The following is a 21,903-nucleotide window of genomic DNA, read 5'->3' on the forward strand; positions in this document are numbered from 1 at the left end:
ATCGAGAACCGTTAGAACCGGAATCGAAAAGTAGAATCGGAATCGTGGAAATTCAAACGATACCCAACCCTAATTATGAGACAGATCGCTATGTGTCCCTTGATCTTCTATTTAACGGATATTACTGATGCGTCCTCGAACTCAGCATTAAGGGGGCGTCAACATGCACGTGAGTTGCTTTGTGGCGGCTGTGTGTTGCTTATGAAGCACCTCGTGGGGAGTTCTGGTCAGAGACACTTCATGACCGCATCACTTCTCCATCTTTCAAACCACGGGTTACCGGCGTGTGCCTGTTGTGCTAACAGCTAGCCTTAGCTTTCCTCTGAGGGGAGGCTAACATTAGCATTGTGCGCATCGTTCTCTCTATAACCAAACACAACAAGTAAGGAAATGTGTGTTTGTTGGATTCTTTCTTTGTTGAAACAATACTTTTTGGCAATCCATCTCATACCGTAGGAACGCCTGTGTGTATATATAGGCCTACCTTTTTAAATGCTGCCACATTTGTGAGGAACATACATTTGTGGGATCGGCCAAATCTTTTTTTTGTGGCTGTTGACGGCAGTTAATTTAAAGTTACAGATGTATTTATAAATAAATAACACAGTGGTTCAGAGTACAAAGTGACCAAAATGTATTAATTGATATTACATATGATTGGTTTGGTCGAGGTAAAACATGTTATGATGTCATTTACCCATATTGCAGTGAATCAGAATCACAATCAGGTTTAATGCAGTTTCTTTTCATAAACAACGATTTTGCTGTGGTGTATTTGTGCTTAACAACAAACATAGTGACAACAATGGCAAGTACAGCAAGTGTCCATTCACATTTGATATAGATTACTAAATGTACCATCAGGTTTATTTAGAACCAAGTTGCAAAGAGTTTCTAGTGATTGTAAAACCCTAGAATGAATGTTCAGAAATTAGCCCGTGGACCGCACAGCTCCAGTATTGAAAGGTTTGAGGATGTTAAACTTTACTAACTAAAACATGTTCTGTGTTTGCCCACAGGCGGAGAAAAGGTCACAGGGATGCAGCACAGCAGACGATGTCTACACTCAGCATCTCTGAAGAACAAAAGAAGTATCTGGATTGGAACTTCAAAGGCTGGGAGCTGAATCCACCTCTAGGTGTTTGGTAACAAAAGAGCACGTCACCCAGCTCCGGATCCTCCAGTCTCCTTCACGATGGCATAGGAAGACATGTTGCCGGACGACAGCACCACCTTCCTAGCCCCTCTGCGAGTGTGATCTGACCTCAGGGCCTGTCCAAAGGCCCCTGAAGCAGCAGAGCGAGGAGCTCCTCCACCTGGACCAGGGAGAGGGAAGAGGCAGAGACTCCACACCAGCCATCACCATCCGAGTATCCACCACATGGAGCCGGAGCCTCTTCCTGTCTGAGGAACCCAGTGACGGTCCTTTGGCCGTAGACTCCTGCCTCAGCATCCCTGACATCCTGCACACACAGCAGGTAGGCCAGGTGAGCGCTCTCATACTGCAGACTGAGCGCCTCCGCCAGCTGCTTGGACGTGTCCTCGGGGATCTGCCGCTGCGCCTCATCTCATCCAGGACACATGTGCAGACGGCCTTTGTGTGCGTCAGGAAGGCCGGCACGATGTTGCTGAAGCGCCGGGGTAGCTTCTCCAGCCACTGGGGCAGCTTCTCCAGCCACTGGGGCAGCTTCTCCAGCCACTGGGGTAGCTTCTCCAGCCACTGGGGTAGCTTCTCCAGCCACTGGGGCAGCTTCTCCAGCCACTGGGGTAGCTTCTCCAGCCACTGGGGCAGCTTCTCCAGCCACTGGGGCTTGTCAGCATGCCAGTACTTCTTGCAGACCTTGCAGGTGAGTCGCGAAGCTAAAATATAGTACTGGCCGCTTGTCCCAAGGATGACTCTTGGCCTTCCAGCGCCAGAAGAAACGACCTGAGGGTTAGGACAACCATAGAGACGGGGCAAGACACCATTGTTTCTCACCCTGTCCGTGATCGCATGCTCTGGCTTCCAAATGAAATGTGGATGAAGCTGATAGTACTTGGGTGAAGGCAGGTCAGAGATTGAGTCTATGAGCTCAGGCTGAGGCGGATAACGCCACAGGGACAACATGTTCGTAAGGTGTCGCACGGGACTTGAACCTGGCCACAGACCCAATGTTTCCAAATCAGTCTTCATCCAAATGTTCTGCTGGTGGGAGCAGTTCCAGTGGGCAACATCCTGACTATAGCCCGGGACAGAGGCTGCAGGCTGCTGTGCTGCGACCAGAGGGGCAGGAGGCGCTGGACAAGGCAGATCTGTGAAACACCAGAGTACACACACAACAAGAGAACATGTAATAAAGCCTTAAATATATGACTGCCATGATTAAAGCGTATCACAGACATCAATACCTTCATCGAGGACAGCGTCTTGCGTGGCCTTTGATGGCTGAAGGTCCCACCTCTCTCCTCCTCTTCCACCTTTCCCGTCAGGTTACTGGTGGAGCCGACATCATTCACAAGGAATGAAACTGGAATAAATATTCCCCCATCACCTCGAGTCGGGCGGACACATCCCCTCCCCCCTGAAGGACCTCAGTGAGAGCATTTGTCCTCACATGCTTCTGAGGGGCAGACTTGTCGTGAAGGGAAGGATTTGATTCTCATTCCCTCCTCTGAAGGGTCCTTCGCAGGTGGCCAGATGGACCCTTCCTGAAAGACATCCTTATCTTCCCTGGGAAAAGTTGGTCTCCTTCATCCTGCACACAGAAAAACACTGATTTGTAATGTTTTGGTCACAACTTTTATATTACATGACCCGACGTAGTGGAAGGTGGACAGGCAGGCAGATGTATTACTCCATTGCCCTGTACATGTGGTTGATTACAACAATAGTGAATCCTTTCAGTCACAAAGCACAGAGACTACTGTTGGAGCTCTGCATCGGTTTATGTCACCTGGTCAGCTTTCTGTCCCCAGAACTAAACACGGAGACGTTCAGTTACGATGCTCCAAACATCTGGAACAAACTCCCAGAAACCTGCCGGTCCGCTGCACTCTGACTACTTTTAAATCCAGGCTGAAGACTTTTCTTTATGCCGCTGCTTTTAATTGAACTATTCACATCTGAAACGGCATTCTAACTTTGATTCAGGTATTTTTCTTTTAATGTTAATTTTATTATCTTTGCTTTTTAATGACTGATTTTAAATGCCATTTTCTTAATGTCTTTCATTTTTGTAAAGCACTTGAATGGTGCTATATAAATAAATGTATGTAATTTAGCTGTTTGTGTTAATGTGAAATTCATAATTGTATTTTAATGACTTTTGTTGTAATTATTTAAGTTAAGCAAAGCAATTTCTAAAGGTGGTTTTGGGCACCAGCTGATAAGGTGTGTATTGGAGGTGGTGGTGTGATTGCTGCACCAGAATGACATGCCACAGGTGAAACCAATGTTCTTTATATGTTGGATTATTGGAATACAACCAAATAAATGGAAAACCCACGTCTTGCCGTGACATTGAATGTTTCCAGCGTAACATGTGCTCACTGGGGCCTTGCAGCTGTTTTAAGCACTATATAGCAGATGGGTAACATATTTACCCATCTTATAATCACAAATGCATAAAAGAAAATAGCTAAAATGGATGGACAGATATAACAATAATAATTCTCTATTAGTTTTGTACCTGGAGTTTATTTAAAAAGAGACTGAATACTGTAGTATTTACTATTTAAAATGCACAGTAGTAAATTCTTCTGTTGCAAAAAAATCACGATGAAAATGTATGGACTAAACAGTAGGTAAAATATGATTTTTAAACGCACAGACTTTTGGATTCTGGATCAGTATTGACAAGATACACTTTAAAACACAATTGACAACTCTTTGACGTAAGTAAAAAGTAATACATTAGCTGCTGTTTAAGCTGACATTGATATTGTAAAGACGTTAGCTAACAGTAAGCATTACCTTAGCTAACAATACACAGAGTGGAAGACGTCAAAACTAACAAAATAAGTGTACTAATATGAGATTTGTTTAGTCACAGAAAAAATAAGCCCCACTTACGTTTGATACATTTTACGGGATGTAGGTTGCGTGATATTACTCGAATTTTGTCGGCAATGTAATCTCTTATCTTGTTGCTGTTGGTGCTGCTCCTCCGTCGCTGCTGTCCCTGGAAACGGGGTCGACACAGCGCCTGCTTTTGGCAAAAAATGTATTACATTCGTAGTTAATTTAGCATTTTATTTATGTTTATATGTCAGCCAAACAGTTAAACTTGAAGCATTCATTTTCTAGGTTATTGTGTTGCTTTTACTCGAGTGATATCTAAACAAGAAGAAGAACTACCTGTATCTATGGCAACGATTACAATCTATGAGCAGTAGTGTGTGGTTGCCTTTTAGCTTGTTAGCTTCTTCGTAGTGGCTGTTACTTACAAATCAACCCTAATGTATCTGTCTTTTCTGTCGCTTTTAGTTTCAAACGCTGTACACAGTTAGGCTACTGTATATGTAGCCTACCTGTTGGCTAACTGTAGCTAGCGCCAAGTGCTAGTTTAGCTAACACTAAACCAAAAGCGTTTTCCGGATGTTTACTACTAGCGATATTGAATACTATCTTGATGGCAGATGGCTGGAACACAGATACAGGAGAAGCTGTGCATAGGTCCCGGGATGCTGTTAAGAACTTGGAAATAAGGCGAGTAGCTCAAAAGCACTGCGTGTTTTGAGTGCCATTGTATCTTTCAAAGAAGTGGTGATAAACTCGTCCCGACGGGGAATCGACCCCGGCTATTGTGATTGACAGGCGGCAAAAGCCCTTTCATCAGTTTCCGTAGTGTGGTTATCACGTTCGCCTAACACGCGAAAGGTCCCGGTTCGAGACCGGGCGGAAACAAATCTTTGTCTTGCTTGTCTCCAAATACACAACATAAAGTAGATAAAAAAGGCAGCATAGATTGAAAAATAGCAGTATAGAGAAAAGAGATATTATTCATTCACTTCTGCGGGGTAGCGCACCCTGGAAACTATACATTGTGGACTTTGGAAAGAGCAGAGAAATGTACCTTGTAATTCAAATGTCATTGATTCCGCAATGGGGATTATTTGAGGTTTTTTTTTGTATTATATGGTCCTAGATTAAAAGTAAGAAATAGAACATATTGCCTCCCTCTGAACATGTGTAACCAACTGTCAGGATTTGTATACAGTCCATGAAGGCAGCAGACAAAGGGACATTCATTGACCAACTGCATTCCCTAACTCGTCTAATTAGTGTGTGAGTTCATTTTCACATTAAAAACATGTTGAGTACAAATGATTTTTGAGTTTTGTATTGGACACAACAAAAAAATAGCAATCACGTATGCATTCTATTTCTATGATTATTATCCCCTGTCTAAAAAATAAAACACAGAAAAGTTATGTTATTAATGACTTTTTGTGTATCCCTTTTCCCACAAATGCTCATCAATCACTTTGGGTCACATCATTTAGGAAAGAGCGCCCCCGAAATACAGCTTGTGGCCAGAAATATATGACATCCGTAGTGATAAGAACTACCATAGAGAATGCATGGTAAAAGTTAAGGGAGTTAAGCCTTACTATTGCCGTGCGAGATCCGTAGGTTTCAGTTTGACTCCGGCTCAGGGCTTTGACAATCTGCTTTCGTTTGAATTGAAAGATTTCATGAGACTCGATTTTAGAGCCCAAGTTATAATGGCTTGTATTCACACAGCATGTCAGTTGAACATGTGAATGTTAGAATTGTGCTAAAATAGCTATTGGTTGTTTTGTTATCAATCAGTGTCATCCCCATTGCAGGTCCTGAAGCATTGCATGCCTCTTAAACCATTTAAATGTCATTTCTTATCGCTGAAATGTGTTTTTCTAAGTTGGGCCTTGTGAGTTTCATTTTCTGAAGTGGAGGAGAACTCTCGTCGCGACCGGGAATCGAACCCTGCTCTCCCGTTTGACAGGCGGCAAAATCCCTTTCATCTGTTTCCGTAGTGTAGTGGTTATCACGTTCGCCTAACACGCGAAAGGTCCCCGGTTCGAGACCGGGCGGAAACTCATTATGTCTTGTTTGCTTCCACATATATATCAAATAAATGAAATAGATAGAAAGGCGTCATTGATTGAAAAATGCCAAAATTGTCGAGAAAAGCGAAATTATCTTGTAATAATTGACAACATTTTTATTTTGTGTTCATGTCAATTATGAGTAGGGTTGGGTACCGAGAACATTTCGATTCCAACGGCATCATTTAGAAATGTGAATTTCGGTTCCGCTTTTCGATGCCTGAGGAAATGTTTCTCGCCGCTCTCCGTAGCCTACTGCATGACTGCAGCGGGGCGGGAAATGTAGCGTTGTACCCAGAGCTATTTAATAGAAGAGTTACGACACCGGAAGTCCAAAAACGGTTATCGTCACGTGGTTCATGTAGACGAGGATCGTTCCCCGGAAGTTCATGGCGGGCAATGTGAATGCATTGATAACAGGAGATAGAACTACGATTTTTGGTAATTATTAGTGAATAAAGGTTTTGATTTGCAATATTTATACAACAAATCGATATGTGTATGTATTTACATCAATATGTTTTCAAAAATAAAATCGAATTTGCTAATATTAAGTGATAATATTAGGATTAGTGTGAACAACTAGTTTACATGTTACTAACAGTGCCTTGGTTAAAGAGCCTGTTGCTGTTTATTTATAGCTTTGAATTCTTTCAAACCAATATTATCTTCTTAAACTTGTATGGTAGTCAGGAGGATCACTTTCTAATGTTTATTGATACATTTAGAGGGAGGGGATCTAAAGTAATGCTTTAAAATTCAGATTGGATTCATTTCTACCATTTTCTTAAATTCATGGTAGTTTCAGTAATCCCCTGGTAATTGAGGACACAAGTTATCTAAATGACTAATGTCATCTTTATGGCTTTCAGAAAGGACAGGAGACCGACAGGATATGATGATGATGATGTTAAATGTGTTGTTTTAGGAACATCCATTGCAAATACATGGAATTCAATAAACATTGAATAGCATATCATGCAGTTTGTCGGTGCCTTTTCCTCCGTGTTGTCCTGGTTTGCTGTGCTGCCTCCTAGTCGCCACCATGGTTTGCTGTGCTGCCTCCTAGTCGCCACCATGGTTTGCTGTGCTGCCTGGGGATGCTCAAATCGCTCAGAGAAAGGAGTACGAATGTACGGCTTCCCCACTGACACAGAGCGGAGGAAAAAATGGCTGGCTCAAGTCAGCAGGAGCAATTTCACGACCAACAGCAACAAAATATGTGATTTATATACAAACACTGCATTTGCACTTTTTCACAAAACGAAAACCACACCATTGGGAAAGCTTAATGTTTTGTTTAATACAAAAAAACAGGGAAAGGCTTGAAAAACATTGAGAGTTGAGACTCAGGGTGCAGGGTGAGGGTCTCAGTGCAGGTATTCAGGCTCCATTGAACCCCCCTCTGGTTCTTGTGCTGAGAGAGGGAGCAACAGACAGGAGAAAGGGTTATACACACCTATATAGCACACCTATTGCCTTGGGGAGATAACGTGTTTACTTATATAAAACAGTAGTATTAAACGTACCTTGTGTTTTCACTCTCACTTAAGTCCCTCTCCCTTTGCCATCAATCCAGAATCAGCTGAGCTGCAACATTATACAGACAGGTAATAATCAACAGAATCACAAGGACACAATATGGCTCTGCTAAAAACACTCACTCTTACACGCACCAAAGTTATATTTAACTCCCTCCACCCCCGCATACAATCCCGTTTAGAAGCCCCTCTTCTCTCATTCAACATGTTGGACGCAATGACATAGAGAGAACGGAATTTACAATTAAAAGGCTGTTCAACGTGTGTTGCTAACTTGCTTCGGTATGCTAGCTTAATCTGTTATCTGTAAACGTTCCCTAAATCTACTAATTTAGGGATAATCCACTGACATCCTTTAATACACATGTTCATTTGAATCAGATGTACTGATAATATCCGCAATATACATCTTTAAACTTCTTCTTACCTTTAAAAGTCCGTCAGGATTGGTGTATTATGCTGCAACTCCACAGCTCTGCCAGCCTTGGCGCTAACTTCCGGGGAACGATTGAGAGGCTCCACGATCCGCCATTGCTGTAAAAAAGTGGTCCATTGGAGTGAACGGAGATGTCGTAACTCTTCTATTAAATGGCTCTGGTTGTACCTACACTTCCTACAGTAACCTGAGACCAGGGCCGGCCCGTCGCACTGGCGTTATAGATGTTCGCCTCGGGCGCCAGATCTGTGGAGGCGCTGCGCTGGCAGCTCTGGGAGGAACCATTTTTGTTTTGACCGTTGCTGCTCATGCTAATTTTTGGCCTTGATGTAACAACATTCATAATTAAGTAAATGTAACACCCTTTTCATCCCGGTTACCATTTTCATTTCCCCTGTACGATGGGCGCTGTAAGTCATGGAAATGGGGGATGTTGGCTTATCTGGCAACCGCAGCTCACAGCCAACGTGCGAGTGAGCGAGGGAGAAAGGGAGGGCGCTGTTGTTGTTAGCATCTGGTGCTAGCTGCTCTGACGGAAGAAGAAGATGTTTCTCCAATGATGTGGAGGAGAGTCCTCTCCAGTCAGACTGAGGCTGATAACTTCAGCTCAGTGAGGTAAAGGACTCTGAGGGTTTAGATAGTTCACTTTAGTCTAAGTTATCTCAGTGGGTCTCAAACGGCTTGATCACAATTTACGTAAACACATATTTCCAAGGCTCTACTTTATAATTATTGGGATAAAACAGGTTTGAAATCATTCCAATGTAAACTATAGGACAGTAAACCAGACATATCGTTTTAAACTGGAGAGATACAAAAAATATGCATAAATAAAATAGTAAAAAAAGATATGAATGAACAACAAAACTAAAATAAGTTCCATGTATTTGTTATTGGCTATGGGTTACTGGTTATGCTCACAAACTTATTTAATTATTAAAATGTAAACCGATCTTTTTCATATGGGTGTTTGGAGTTGTACCCCCTAGATCTAGTCTCTAGTCATTCTGCTTAAAGTGCTTCAAAATGTTCAAACCTGTCTTCCCGGTACGCCTGAGAGGCAGATGCTGGTTTTTCTCAACAAGAACTGTTCTTTAAAAGTCGGACTGTTGCACTGATGCAGCTTCAGTGGTTCAGGTTACAGTTACATAGCAGTGAATATAAACAGACTGATTAATGTGAATATTACTGTAAACTAACCTGTGTACAAGTTTCTCGAATAAATGTAATTGTTTTGGTTGAAGAAGCATGTATCATGTTTTTACCCTGCCCCTCAAAGAACCGGAATCGAGAACCGTTAAGAACCGGAATCGAAAAGTAGAATCGGAATCGTGGAAATTCAAACGATACCCAACCCTAATTATGAGACAGATCGCTATGTGTCCCTTGATCTTCTATTTAACGGATATTACTGATGCGTCCTCGAACTCAGCATTAAGGGGGCGTCAACATGCACGTGAGTTGCTGTTGCTTTGTGGCGGCTGTGTGTTGCTTATGAAGCACCTCGTGGGGAGTTTTGATCAGAGACACTTCATGACCGCATCACTTCTCCATCTTTCAAACCACGGGTTACCGGCGTGTGCCTGTTGTGCTAACAGCTAGCCTTAGCTTTCCTCTGAGGGGAGGCTAACATTAGCATTGTGCGCATCGTTCTCTCTATAACCAAACACAACAAGTAAGGAAATGTGTGTTTGTTGGATTCTTTCTTTGTTGAAACAATACTTTTTGGCAATCCATCTCATACCGTAGGAACGCCTGTGTGTATATATAGGCCTACCTTTTTAAAATGGTGCCACGTTTGTGAGGAACATACATTTGTGGGATCGGCCAAATCTTTTTTTTGTGGCTGTTGACGGCAGTTAATTTAAAGTTACAGATGTATTTATAAATAAATAACACAGTGGTTCAGAGTACAAAGTGACCAAAATGTATTAATTGATATTACATATGATTGGTTTGGTCGAGGTAAAACATGTTATGTCATTTACCCATATTGCAGTGAATCAGAATCACAATCAGGTTTAATGCAGTTTCTTTTCATAAACAACGATTTTGCTGTGGTGTATTTGTGCTTAACAACAAACATAGTGACAACAATAGCAAGTACAGCAAGTGTCCATTCACATTTGATATAGATTACTAAATGTACCATCAGGTTTATTTAGAACCAAGTTGCAAAGAGTTTCTAGTGATTGTAAAACCCTAGAATGAATGTTCAGAAATTAGCCCGTGGACCGCACAGCTCCAGTATTGAAAGGTTTGAGGATGTTAAACTTTACTAACTCAAACATGTTCTGTGTTCGCCCACAGGCGGAGAAAAGGTCACAGGGATGCAGCACAGCAGACGATATCTACACTCAGCATCTCTGCAGAACACAAGAAGTATCTGGATTGTAACTTCAAAGGCTGGGAGCTGAATCCACCTCTAGGTGTTTGGTAACAAAAGAGCACGTCACCCAGCTCCGGATCCTCCAGTCTCCTTCACGATGGCATAGGAAGACATGTTGCCGGACGACAGCACCACCTTCCTAGCCCCTCTGCGAGTGTGATCTGACCTCAGGGCCTGTCCAAAGGCCCCTGAAGCAGCAGAGCGAGGAGCTCCTCCACCTGGACCAGGGAGAGGGAAGAGGCAGAGACTCCACACCAGCCATCACCATCCGAGTATCCACCACATGGAGCCGGAGCATCTTCCTGTCTGAGGAACCCAGTGACGGTCCTTTGGCCGTAGACTCCTGCCTCAGCATCCCTGACATCCTGCACACACAGCAGGTAGGCCAGGTGAGCGCTCTCATACTGCAGATTGAGCGCCTCCGTCAGCTGCTTGGACGTGTCCTCGGGGATCTGCCGCTGCGCCTCATCTCATCCAGGACACATGTGCAGATGGCCTTTTTGTGCGTCAGGAAGGCCGGCACGATGTTGCTGAAGCGCCGAGGTAGCTTCTCCAGCCACTGGGGCAGCTTCTCCAGCCACTGGGGCAGCTTCTCCAGCCACTGGGGCAGCTTCTCCAGCCACTGGGGCAGCTTCTCCAGCCACTGGGGCAGCTTCTCCAGCCACTGGGGTAGCTTCTCCAGCCACTGGGGCAGCTTCTCCAGCCACTGGGGCTTGTCAGCATGCCAGTACTTCTTGCAGACCTTGCAGGTGAGTCGCGAAGCTAAAATATAGTACTGGCCGCTTGTCCCAAGGATGACTCTTGGCCTTCCAGCGCCAGAAGAAACGACCTGAGGGTTGGGACAACCATAGAGACGGGGCAAGACACCATTGTTTCTCACCCTGTCCGTGATCGCATGCTCTGGCTTCCAAATGAAATGTGGATGAAGCTGATGGTACTTGGGTGAAGGCAGGTCAGAGATTGAGTCTATGAGCTCAGACTGAGGCGGATAACGCCACAGGGACAACATGTTCGTAAGGTGTCGCACGGGACTTGAACCTGGCCACAGACCCAATGTTTCCAAATCAGTCTTCATCCAAATGTTCTGCTGGTGGGAGCAGTTCCAGTGGGCAACATCCTGACTATAGCCCGGGACAGAGGCTGCAGGCTGCTGTGCTGCGACCAGAGGGGCAGGAGGCGCTGGACAAGGCAGATCTGTGAAACACCAGAGTACACACACAACAAGAGAACATGTAATAAAGCCTTAAATATATGACTGCCATGATTAAAGCGTATCACAGACATCAATACCTTCATCGAGGACAGCGTCTTGCGTGGCCTTTGATGGCTGAAGGTCCCACCTCTCTCCTCCTCTTCCACCTTTCCCGTCAGGTTACTGGTGGAGCCGACATCATTCACAAGGAATGAAACTGGAATAAATATTCCCCCATCACCTCGAGTCGGGCGGACACATCCCCTCCCCCCTGAAGGACCTCAGTGAGAGCATTTGTCCTCACATGCTTCTGAGGGGCAGACTTGTCCTGAAGGGAAGGATTTGATTCTCATTCCCTCCTCTGAAGGGTCCTTCGCAGGTGGCCAGATGGACCCTTCCTGAAGACATCCTTATCTTCCCTGGGAAAAGTTGGTCTCCTTCATCCTGCACACAGAAAAACACTGATTTGTAATGTTTTGGTCACAACTTTTATATTACATGACGGAGAGGAAGGTGGACAGGCAGGCAGATGTATTACTCCATTGCCCTGCACATGTGGTTGATTACAACAATAGTGAATCCTTGCTGAAGACTTTTCTTTTTGCCGCTGCTTTTAATTGAACTATTCACATCTGAAACGGCATTCTAACTTTGATTCAGGTATTTTTCTTTTAATGTTAATTTTATTATCTTTGCTTTTTAATGACTGATTTTAAATGCCATTTTCTTAATGTCTTTCATTTTTGTAAAGCACTTGAATGGTGCTATATAAATAAATGTATGTAATTTAGCTGTTTGTGTTAATGTGAAATTCATAATTGTTTTATTTTAATGACTTTTGTTGTAATTATTTAAGTTAAGCAAAGCAATTTCTAAAGGTGGTTTTGGGCACCAGCTGATAAGGTGTGTATTGGAGGTGGTGGTGTGATTGCTGCACCAGAATGACATGCCACAGGTGAAACCAATGTTCTTTATATGTTGGCTTATTGGAATACAACCAAATAAATGGAAAAACCCACGTCTTGCCGTGACATTGAATGTTTTCAGAGTAACATGTGCTCACTGGGGCCTTGCAGCTGTTTTAAGCACTATATAGCAGATGGGTAACATATTTACCCATCTTATAATCACAAATGCATCAAAGAAAATAGCTAAAATGGATGGACAGATATAACAATAATAATTCTCTATTAGTTTTGTACCTGGAGTTTATTTAAAAAGAGACTGAATACTGTAGTATTTACTATTTAAAATGCACAGTAGTAAATTCTTCTGTTGCAAAAAAATCATGATGAAATTGTATGGACTAAACGGTAGGTAAAATATGATTTTTAAACGCACAGATTTTTGGATTCTGGATCAGTATTGACAAGATACACTTTAAAACACAATTGACAACTCTTTGACGTAAGTAAAAAGTAATACCTTAGCTGCTGTTTAAGCTGACATTGATATTGTAAAGACGTTAGCTAACAGTACGTTACATTACCTTAGCTCAGTGGTTCCCAAACTTTTTGTGCCCAAGGCACACCAAAGGACAAGTCAAAATCTCAAGGCACACCTATTGTGCAAAATAGCCCTGATAACACGTGTTATCACTCATATGTAAAATATCTGTAAATGTGCATAATTATTTACAAATGCCAAATAAAATGTAACAAAGACAACTATATTACTCATGAAATATTTAGTAACGAAATATTTCAGAAATGAATTTGAAACGTTATCAAATTAGGCTTCATCAAAGCAGCAACACACTCATTTAAACCAGACAGGTCACAACATTAAAAATGAGACAAAGGAAACTCAGCACAGAGAACTGTCAATGCAAGGAAGCTGCATTGTCCATGGTCCTGAACTACAAATTATAAATGTAACATTTCAGCAGAGTCGTTACTAAAAAAAAGTAATATATTACATATTACATATTACTTAAGTATTACACTACTTCGTTACTCTCTACATAAAGTAACTCGTTACTTTACTCGCAGGGCCGGCCCGCCCCTCCCTGCAGGCAGATCACGCAGACTGCTAACGTTTCAAATGTTCTCTTTAGTTCAGTTTCCATCCTGAATGTTTTCCTATCTGACCGTGGCTGTCCTCTGTCTCCTGCTATCTGACCGTGGCTGTCCTCTGTCTCCTGCTATCTGACCATGGCTGTCCTCTGTCTCCTGCTATCTGACCATGGCTGTCCTCTGTCTCCTGCTATCTGTATATTTTGCGCAGTCTATCTCTGCTCACTCTGTTGCGTCAGCGTGTTCTCCTGCGTGTTGGCCATGTGTTGCACTGGAACCAGACACCGCAAAGACTTCAGCCGAGCACGTACGAACTGCGCATGCGTGAGTGGCAATAACTCTCCTTACCAGCAGGCGGCGGTAGTGTGTATTCGTCATTCAAAACAGGCAACAACCGGAAGACAGAGAAGAAGAACAGACTGTGATATAAACAACAAATAGCGTGTGGGGTAGCTCCACCTTAGCATGTGTTCTTTGCAGGTGCTTGTTGAGGTTTGACGCGGTGTTTCCAGCAGTGGATAACAGCTTCTGGCCTGGACACAGTTTGCACCTCACCGTCACATTCCTGTCTATTCTTCGGATGAATTCAAAATAATGGGCATACGTCCTCCACCCCTCGAGAGTTATCGCTGACTCAGCCATGTGTATGCAGCACTGCAGGTGGAGATGTAGTCGCGCAGATTACGTACATATAAACCTACAAAGTACTGATATAGTAAATAAAAAAATAATTATTTTTATGTAGTTGTATATTGCAATAATAACGTATGGTTGTCACAAAATACCACGGCACACCCGGACTTGCCTCACGGCACACCGTTTGGGAACCACTGCCTTAGCTAACAATACACAGTGTAAGACGTCAAAACTAACAAAAGAAGTGTACTAATATGAGATTTGTTTAGTCACAGAAAAAATAAGCCCCACTTACGTTTGATACATTTTACGGGATGTAGGTTGCGTGATATTACTCGAATTTTGTCGGCAATGTAATCTCTTATCCTGTTGCTGTTGGTGCTGCTCCTCCGTCGCTGCTGTCCCTGGAAACGGGGTCGACACAGCGCCTGCTTTTGGCAAACAATATATTACATTCGTAGTTAATTTAGCATTTTATTTATGTTTATATGTCAGCCCAACAGTTAAACTTGAAGTATTCATTTTCTAGGTTATTGTGTTGCTTTTACTCGAGTGATATCTAAACAAGAAGAAGAACTACCTGTATCTATGGCAACGATTACAATCTATGAGCAGTAGTGTGTGGTTGCCTTTTAGCTTGTTAGCTTCTTCGTAGTGGCTGTTACTTACAAATCAACCCTAATGTATCTGTCATTTCTGTCGCTTTTAGTTTCAAACGCTGTACACAGTTAGGCTACTGTATATGTAGCCTACCTGTTGGCTAACTGTAGCTAGCGCCAAGTGCTAGTTTAGCTAACACTAAACCAAAAGCGTTTTCCGGATGTTTACTACTAGCGATATTGAATACTATCTTGATGGCAGATGGCTGGAACACAGATACAGGAGAAGCTGTGCATAGGTCCCGGGATGCTGTTAAGAACTTGAAAATAAGGCGAGTAGCTCAAAAGCACTGCGTGTTTTGAGTGCCATTGTATCTTTCAAAGAAGTGGTGATAAACTCGTCCCGACGGGGAATCGACCCCGGCTATTGTGATTGACAGGCGGCAAAAGCCCTTTCATCAGTTTCCGTAGTGTGGTTAACACATCTTTGTCTTGCTTGTCTCCAAATACACAACATAAAGTAGATAAAAAAGGCAGCATAGATTGAAAAATAGCAGTATAGAGAAAAGAGATATTATTCATTCACTTCTGCGGGGTAGCGCACCCTGGAAATTATACATTGTGGACTTTGGAAAGAGCAGAGAAATGTACCTTGTAATTCAAATGATATTGATTCCACAATGGGGATTATTTGAGGTTTTTTTTGTATTATATGGTCCTAGATTAAAAGTAAGAAATAGAACATATTGCCTCCCTCTGAACATGTGTAACCAACTGTCAGGATTTGTATACAGTCCATGAAGGCAGCAGACAAAGGGACATTCATTGACCAACTGCATTCCCTAACTCGTCTAATTAGTGTGTGAGTTCATTTTCACATTAAAAACATGTTGAGTACAAATGATTTTTGAGTTTTGTATTGGACACAACAAAAAAATAGCAATCACGTATGCATTCTATTTCTACGATTATTATCCCCTGTCTAAAAAATAAAACACAGAAAAGTTATGTTATTAATGACTTTTTGTGTATCCCTTTTCCCACAAATGCTCATCAATCACTTTGGGTCACATACTTTAGGAAAGAGCGCCCCCGAAATACAGCTTGTGGCCAGAAATATATGACATCCGTAGTGATAAGAACTACCATAGAGAATGAATGGTAAAAGTTAAGGGAGTTAAGCCTTACTATTGCCGTGCGAGATCCGTAGGTTTCAGTTTGACTCCGGCTCAGGGCTTTGACAATCTGCTTTCGTTTGAATTGAAAGATTTCATGAGACTCGATTTTAGAGCCCAAGTTATAATGGCTTGTATTTACACAGCATGTCAGTTGAACATGTGAATGTTAGAATTGTGCTAAAATAACTATTGGTTGTTTTGTTATCAATCAGTGTCATCCCCATTGCAGGTCCTGAAGCATTGCATGCCTCTTAAACCATTTAAATGTCATTTCTTATCGCTGAAATGTGTTTTTCTAAGTTGGGCCTTGTGAGTTTCATTTTCTGAAGTGGAGGAAAACTCTCGTCGCGACCGGGAATCGAACCCTGCTCTCCTGTTTGACAGGCGGCAAAATCCCTTTCATCTGTTTCCGTAGTGTAGTGGTTATCACGTTCGCCTAACACGCGAAAGGTCCCCGGTTCGAGACCGGGCGGAAACTCATTATGTCTTGTTTGCTTCCACATATATATCAAATAAATGAAATAGATAGAAAGGCGTCATTGATTGAAAAATGCCAAAATGTCGAGAAAAGCGAAATTATCTTGTAATAATTGACAACATTTTTATTTTGTGTTCATGTCAATTATGAGTAGGGTTGGGTACCGAGAACATTTCGATTCCAACGGCATCATTTAGAAATGTGAATTTCGGTTCCGCTTTTCGATGCCTGAGGAAATGTTTCTCGCCGCTCTCCGTAGCCTACTGCATGACTGCAGCGGGGCGGGAAATGTAGCGTTGTACCCAGAGCTATTTAATAGAAGAGTTACGACACCGGAAGTCCAAAAACGGTTATCGTCACGTGGTTCATGTAGACGAGGGATCGTTCCCCGGAAGTTCATGGCGGGCAATGTGAATGCATTGATAACAGGAGATAGAACTACGATTTTTGGTAATTATTAGTGAATAAAGGTTTTGATTTGCAATATTTATACAACAAATCGATATGTGTATGTATTTACATCAATATGTTTTCAAAAATAAAATCGAATTTGCTAATATTAAGTGATAATATTAGGATTAGTGTGAACAACTAGTTTACATGTTACTAACAGTGCCTTGGTTAAAGAGCCTGTTGCTGTTTATTTATAGCTTGAATTCTTTCAAACCAATATTATCTTCTTAAACTTGTATGGTAGTCAGGAGGATCACTTTCTAATGTTTATTGATACATTTAGAGGGAGGGGATCTAAAGTAATGCTTTAAAATTCAGATTGGATTCATTTCTACCATTTTCTTAAATTCATGGTAGTTTCAGTAATCCCCTGGTAATTGAGGACACAAGTTATCTAAATGACTAATGTCGTCTTTATGGCTTTCAGAAAGGACAGGAGACCGACAGGATATGATGATGATGATGTTAAATGTGTTGTTTTAGGAACATCCATTGCAAATACATGGAATTCAATAAACATTGAATAGCATATCATGCAGTTTGTCGGTGCCTTTTCCTCCGTGTTGTCCTGGTTTGCTGTGCTGCCTCCTAGTCGCCACCATGGTTTGCTGTGCTGCCTGGGGATGCTCAAATCGCTCAGAGAAAGGAGTACGAATGTACGGCTTCCCCACTGACACAGAGCGGAGGAAAAAATGGCTGGCTCAAGTCAGCAGGAGCAATTTCACGACCAACAGCAACAAAATATGTGATTTATATACAAACACTGCATTTGCACTTTTTCACAAAACGAAAACCACACCATTGGGAAAGCTTAATGTTTTGTTTAATACAAAAAAACAGGGAAAGGCTTGAAAAACATTGAGAGTTGAGACTCAGGGTGCAGGGTGAGGGTCTCAGTGCAGGTATTCAGGCTCCATTGAACCCCCCTCTGGTTCTTGTGCTGAGAGAGGGAGCAACAGACAGGAGAAAGGGTTATACACACCTATATAGCACACCTATTGCCTTGGGGAGATAACGTGTTTACTTATATAAAACAGTAGTATTAAACGTACCTTGTGTTTTCACTCTCACTTAAGTCCCTCTCCCTTTGCCATCAATCCAGAATCAGCTGAGCTGCAACATTATACAGACAGGTAATAATCAACAGAATCACAAGGACACAATATGGCTCTGCTAAAAACACTCACTCTTACACGCACCAAAGTTATATTTAACTCCCTCCACCCCCGCATACAATCCCGTTTAGAAGCCCCTCTTCTCTAATTCAACATGTTGGACGAAATGACATAGAGAGAACGGAATTTACAATTAAAAGGCTGTTCAACGTGTGTTGCTAACTTGCTTCGGTATGCTAGCTTAATCTGTTATCTGTAAACGTTCCCTAAATCTACTAATTTAGGGATAATCCACTGACATCCTTTAATACACATGTTCATTTGAATCAGATGTACTGATAATATCCGCAATATACATCTTTAAACTTCTTCTTACCTTTAAAAGTCCGTCAGGATTGGTGTATTATGCTGCAACTCCACAGCTCTGCCAGCCTTGGCGCTAACTTCCGGGGAACGATTGAGAGGCTCCACGATCCGCCATTGCTGTAAAAAAGTGGTCCATTGGAGTGAACGGAGATGTCGTAACTCTTCTATTAAATGGCTCTGGTTGTACCTACACTTCCTACAGTAACCTGAGACCAGGGCCGGCCCGTCGCACTGGCGTTATAGATGTTCGCCTCGGGCGCCAGATCTGTGGAGGCGCTGCGCTGGCAGCTCTGGGAGGAACCATTTTTGTTTTGACCGTTGCTGCTCATGCTAATTTTTGGCCTTGATGTAACAACATTCATAATTAAGTAAATGTAACACCCTTTTCATCCCGGTTACCATTTTCATTTCCCCTGTACGATGGGCGCTGCAAGTGATGAAAATGGGGGATGTTGGCTTATCTGGCAACCGCAGCTCACAGCCAACGTGCGAGTGAGCGAGGGAGAAAGGGAGGGCGCTGTTGTTGTTAGCATCTGGTGCTAGCTGCTCTGACGGAAGAAGAAGATGTTTCTCCAATGATGTGGAGGAGAGTCCTCTCCAGTCAGACTGAGGCTGATAACTTCAGCTCAGTGAGGTAAAGGACTCTGAGTGTTTAGATAGTTCACTTTAGTCTAAGTTATCTCAGTGGGTCTCAAACGGCTTGATCACAATTTACGTAAACACATATTTCCAAGGCTCTACTTTATAATTATTGGGATAAAACAGGTTTGAAATCATTCCAATGTAAACTATAGGACAGTAAACCAGACATATCGTTTTAAACTGGAGAGATACAAAAAATATGCATAAATAAAATAGTAAAAAAAGATATGAATGAACAACAAAACTAAAATACGTTCCATGTATTTGTTATTGGCTATGGGTTACTGGTTATGCTCACAAACTTATTTAATTATTAAAATGTAAACCGATCTTTTTCATATGGGTGTTTGGAGTTGTACCCCCTAGATCTAGTCTCTAGTCATTCTGCTTAAAGTGCTTCAAAATGTTCAAACCTGTCTTCCCGGTACGCCTGAGAGGCAGATGCTGGTTTTTCTCAACAAGAACTGTTCTTTAAAAGTCGGACTGTTGCACTGATGCAGCTTCAGTGGTTTCAGGTTACAGTTACATAGCAGTGAATATAAACAGACTGATTAATGTGAATATTACTGTAAACTAACCTGTGTACAAGTTTCTCGAATAAATGTAATTGTTTTGGTTGAAGAAGCATGTATCATGTTTTTACCCTGCCCCTCAAAGAACCGGAATCGAGAACCGTTAAGAACCGGAATCGAAAAGTAGAATCGGAATCGTGGAAATTCAAACGATACCCAACCCTAATTATGAGACAGATCGCTATGTGTCCCTTGATCTTCTATTTAACGGATATTACTGATGCGTCCTCGAACTCAGCATTAAGGGGGCGTCAACATGCACGTGAGTTGCTGTTGCTTTGTGGCGGCTGTGTGTTGCTTATGAAGCACCTCGTGGGGAGTTTTGATCAGAGACACTTCATGACCGCATCACTTCTCCATCTTTCAAACCACGGGTTTGACCGGCGTGTGCCTGTTGTGCTAACAGCTAGCCTTAGCTTTCCTCTGAGGGAGGCTAACATTAGCATTGTGCGCATCGTTCTCTCTATAACCAAACACAACAAGTAAGGAAATGTGTGTTTGTTGGATTCTTTCTTTGTTGAAACAATACTTTTGGCAATCCATCTCATACCGTAGGAACGCCTGTGTGTATATATAGGCCTACCTTTTTAAAATGGTGCCACGTTTGTGAGGAACATACATTTGTGGGATCGGCCAAATCTTTTTTTTTGTGGCTGTTGACGGCAGTTAATTTAAAGTTACAGATGTATTTATAAATAAATAACACAGTGGTTCAGAGTACAAAGTGACCAAAATGTATTAATTGATATTACATATGATTGGTTTGGTCGAGGTAAAACATGCTATGTCATTTACCCATATTGCAGTGAATCAGAATCACAATCAGGTTTAATGCAGTTCTTTTCATAAACAACGATTTTGCTGTGGTGTATTTGTGCTTAACAACAAACACTAGTGACAACAATAGCAAGTACAGCAAGTGTCCATTCACATTTGATATAGATTACTAAATGTACCATCAGGTTTATTTAGAACCAAGTTGCAAAGAGTTTCTAGTGATTGTAAAACCCTAGAATGAATGTTCAGAAATTAGCCCGTGGACCGCACAGCTCCAGTATTGAAAGGTTTGAGGATGTTAAACTTTACTAACTCAAAACATGTTCTGTGTTTGCCCACAGGCGGAGAAAAGGTCACAGGGATGCAGCACAAGCAGACGATGTCTACACTCAGCATCTCTGCAGAAACACAAGAAGTATCTGGATTGGAACTTCAAAGGCTGGGAGTTGAATCCACCTCTAGGTGTTTGGTAACAAAAGAGCACGTCACCCAGCTCCGGATCCTCCAGTCTCCTTCACGATGGCATAGGAAGACATGTTGCCGGACGACAGCACCACCTCCTAGCCCCTCTGCGAGTGTGATCTGACCTCAGGGCCTGTCCAAGGCCCCTGAAGCAGCAGAGCGAGGAGCTCCTCCACCTGGACCAGGGAGAGGGAAGAGGCAGAGACTCCACACCAGCCATCACCATCCGAGTATCCACCACATGGAGCCGGAGCCTCTTCCTGTCTGAGGAACCCAGTGACGGTCCTTTGGCCGTAGACTCCTGCCTCAGCATCCCTGACATCCTGCACACACAGCAGGTAGGCCAGGTGAGCGCTCTCATACTGCAGACTGAGCGCCTCCGCCAGCTGCTTGGACGTGTCCTCGGGGATCTGCCGCTGCGCCTCATCTCATCCAGGACACATGTGCAGACGGCCTTTGTGTGCGTCAGGAAGGCCGGCACGATGTTGCTGAAGCGCCGGGGTAGCTTCTCCAGCCACTGGGGCAGCTTCTCCAGCCACTGGGGCAGCTTCTCCAGCCACTGGGGCAGCTTCTCCAGCCACTGGGGCAGCTTCTCCAGCCACTGGGGTAGCTTCTCCAGCCACTGGGGCAGCTTCTCCAGCCACTGGGGTAGCTTCTCCAGCCACTGGGGCAGTTTCTCCAGCCACTGGGGCAGCTTCTCCAGCCACTGGGGCTTGTCAGCATGCCAGTACTTCTTGCAGACCTTGCAGGTGAGTCGCGAAGCTAAAATATAGTACTGGCCGCTTGTCCCAAGGATGACTCTTGGCCTTCCAGCGCCAGAAGAAACGACCTGAGGGTTGGGACAACCATAGAGACGGGGCAAGACACCATTGTTTCTCACCCTGTCCGTGATCGCATGCTCTGGCTTCCAAATGAAATGTGGATGAAGCTGATAGTACTTGGGTGAAGGCAGGTCAGAGATTGAGTCTATGAGCTCAGGCTGA

At 43.0% G+C, this 21,903-nt stretch overlaps 2 long non-coding RNA genes and 2 other non-coding genes across 4 annotated transcripts; 2 read left to right on the top strand and 2 right to left on the bottom strand.

Moving 5' to 3' along the window:
• The first annotated feature begins 5,987 nt into the window (after positions 1 to 5,987).
• On the top strand, positions 5,988 to 6,060 carry trnav-aac (transfer RNA valine (anticodon AAC)). The gene has a single exon. It is a non-coding gene; the product is annotated as a tRNA-Val (tRNA).
• A 1,292-nt stretch (positions 6,061 to 7,352) lies between these two features.
• On the bottom strand, positions 7,353 to 7,651 carry LOC139433597 (uncharacterized). Its single transcript, XR_011643018.1, has 2 exons — positions 7,599 to 7,651; positions 7,353 to 7,486 (listed from the first exon to the last, which is right to left on the bottom strand). It is a non-coding gene; the product is annotated as an uncharacterized lncRNA (long non-coding RNA).
• Positions 7,652 to 16,460: 8,809 nt separating this feature from the next.
• On the top strand, positions 16,461 to 16,533 carry trnav-aac (transfer RNA valine (anticodon AAC)). Its single transcript has one exon. It is a non-coding gene; the product is annotated as a tRNA-Val (tRNA).
• A 1,259-nt stretch (positions 16,534 to 17,792) lies between these two features.
• On the bottom strand, positions 17,793 to 18,091 carry LOC139433598 (uncharacterized). The gene is made up of 2 exons (XR_011643019.1): positions 18,039 to 18,091; positions 17,793 to 17,926 (listed from the first exon to the last, which is right to left on the bottom strand). It is a non-coding gene; the product is annotated as an uncharacterized lncRNA (long non-coding RNA).
• Positions 18,092 to 21,903: the final 3,812 nt, after the last annotated feature.

This window comes from Pseudochaenichthys georgianus, unplaced genomic scaffold (genome assembly GCF_902827115.2).
Source record: "Pseudochaenichthys georgianus unplaced genomic scaffold, fPseGeo1.2 scaffold_691_arrow_ctg1, whole genome shotgun sequence".
Lineage (NCBI taxonomy): Eukaryota > Metazoa > Chordata > Actinopteri > Perciformes > Channichthyidae > Pseudochaenichthys > Pseudochaenichthys georgianus.